A 2,795-nucleotide genomic window follows, 5' to 3' on the forward strand; every position below is an offset into this window, starting at 1 on the left:
AGCCTGCTAGTGGCCTTGCGGCCGTGCTCATATCTGTCTTGACCTAGCAGCATGTCTATGTATATGTGTGTTCTCTGGTTGGGCCACTGTATATGTCACGAGTGGCCGGTTGGCCTGTATTATTTTTAGGTGCCTTTTCCCAGGTATCAAATGAGTAATTTTTTTATCAAGCTATGGACACCTTTTTAGATCACACAACACCTACACCTGTATTTAGCTCAGTGTAAACTGATCAATCCCAAGACATCTCATCCATCTACACATACGCATGGGTTGAAGACCCTATGATCAGTGCAAACCGATCTATCTATTTCTGCCATGTTCATCACACGTACTTCAATGGATTGGCAAACCAATCTTAAGAACGGTATAAACAGATCTTTTTCGCTGCGGCCTGTCCATCAGTGGTATCTACTTCCTCCGTTTTAAAATAGATGACTCAACTTTATACTAACTTTAGTATAAAATTGGGTCATCTATTTTGAAACGGAGGGAGTATGAATTTGTGGGGATTTCTCCCTTGGGCCAAATTGCCTCAAAACTTATGAGCTTGTCCCACCATAAGGGTATCCGTAAAATGGAGCGCGAGATGGCATTTTCCTCATCTCTCCGGTCATGGCCGTATAGGGTCACATGCCGTGTTCATAATCTAATCGCTTCTCTTCGCAAGGGTACACCGGCCGCGCACAAGACTTGTTCGCCATCTTGAGGAACATGTTTGCCTTGATGAGAAATCTGTTCGCCGTGATTTGCACCTGCTATTTCTATTGGTGAACCGATCTACACAGCCGGCTCTATTGCGCGGCAGCCAGGCATGCGTGGGTACCGATATGCCTTGTCACCTCTTTCTTGTGCTTGCTATTGAGATATATATTTAGCACATTTATTTTTATACTCCAAGTCTCCTCCTTTTGTATAGTTGAGGATATAATTTGCCCTATATACTATATATACCTGTGCATATGCACCTATCCATACATTGAGAGTTGCATCCTATTCCTCTACATGGTATCAGCCCTAACTACTCGATCCCAACCCTAGCCGCACCGCCGCTCCCGCTGATCTGCGCCGCCGCCTCCCCGGCCGCCGCGCCACCTGCCCTCCCCTTCCCACCACACCCCTTCCCCCCGCAGCGCCTCCTCCCCCAACCCTCCCCGCCACGCCCCGCTGCTCCACCCGAGCCGCCCCTTCCCAAAACCCTAACACCACACCGAACCCCTCCTGTGCCGTCGTCTCCCCTCGCTGCCATGTCGGCCCTCGGCACCTCCTCCTCCTCCGGCGCTTCCCCTAGCAACCCGTTCAATTCTTCCTATGGGTCCGAACCCGATGAGCCCCAAGCCGCCGACATCCGCCGCATCCACCTCTCCGATCATGTCCCCATCATCCTCTGCCACACCTCCGCAAACTACTATGCCTGGAAAACCTACTTCAATCTCCTCTTCCGTGAGTACAACCTTCGTGATCACGTGGACGGTCTCGCCAACTTCTTCGCCGGCAACCTCAACGCCAACTGGCTCGCCATCGACGCACCCTCATCCGGTGGTTCTTCATCGCCGTCTCTCCGGACATCTTCCACACCGTCGTCCGCAATGGTGACGATGCCTACACGGTGTGGAGCAAGATCAATGGCCTCTTCACCGACAACAAGCTTCAGCGAATTGTTTTCTTGCAGCAGGAATTTTTTGGGTGTCATCAAAACGACTCCACCATCGACGCCTACTGTCTCCGGCTCAAGACCCTCTCCGACGAGCTCAACGACGTCAGGTTCAAGGTGGGCGACGAGCTCCTCCTCTCGACACTCACCGCCGGCCTCAACGAGGACTTCGGCAACGCCGCCTCCAACCTCACCCTCATGGTCAACCCTACTTACGAGTGGGCGGGGGCCTATCTTCGCCTTGAGGAGCAACGGATGAAGCACCTCCGCACCCGCGCTGTCCACGCCGCGCTGGCCGCCAGCCTCTCCCACGGCGCCTCTACACCACCCTCGGCGCCCCGCCCTCCGGCTATCCCGCAGCCCACGTTGGTGCCCCAGCCGCCCCCACCACCGCGCAACGGTGGGAACGGCGGCAACCGTCGCCGTAGTCGTGGCGGCCAACGCCAAGGAGGAGGGAAAGGTGGCGGCAGCGGTCCACCTCCCCAGCAGCAGCCCCCGCCACCCTGGGCCGGCGGCTACAACCCCTGGACGGGGGTCGTGCACGCCTACAACATGCCGATGCCGTGGCCCCCCGCCCCGGGCATCCTCAGCCCCCGCCCGAGCACCCACCAGGCGCTCCTGGTCGCGCCTCTCGGCGCCTACGGCGGCACCCCCGCCCCTCCCGTCGCGCCCTCATATGGCGCGTACGGAGCCCCTGGCGCGTACGGAGCCCCCTACTACGACCCGGCCCTCCTAGCGGCGCTGCAGCAGCCGCCACCCTACTCCGATGCCCCGACACCGCCTCGGTCACCCACCCCGACCCCGCCTCGGTCGCCTGCTAGCACGACCGCTGCCACGACGCCGCCTTGGTCGCCTGCTGTCGTTTCTCCCGTGGACGCTGTGGATGCCACGGCAGCTTCTCGCGCTGCACCTGCAGCCTCGCCGCCACCCGCGGTTGCTCCGCTGGCCGGTCCCGTCACGCGCTCGCGCATCGGTGTCTTCCGGCCGAGCTCGCGTTATGCGGATGACTACGTCTGCACCGCCTCGACGTCCGCTTCCTCTCTGCTGTCGTCCTCGGTTCGGGCCGCTCTTCGCGATCCTCTCTGGATGGCCGCGATGCAAGAGGAGTTCACGCTTTGCAGCGGAACCGGACTTGGCAGCT

Source organism: Triticum aestivum, chromosome 2A (assembly GCF_018294505.1).
Source record: "Triticum aestivum cultivar Chinese Spring chromosome 2A, IWGSC CS RefSeq v2.1, whole genome shotgun sequence".
In the NCBI taxonomy this organism is placed as follows: domain Eukaryota; kingdom Viridiplantae; phylum Streptophyta; class Magnoliopsida; order Poales; family Poaceae; genus Triticum; species Triticum aestivum.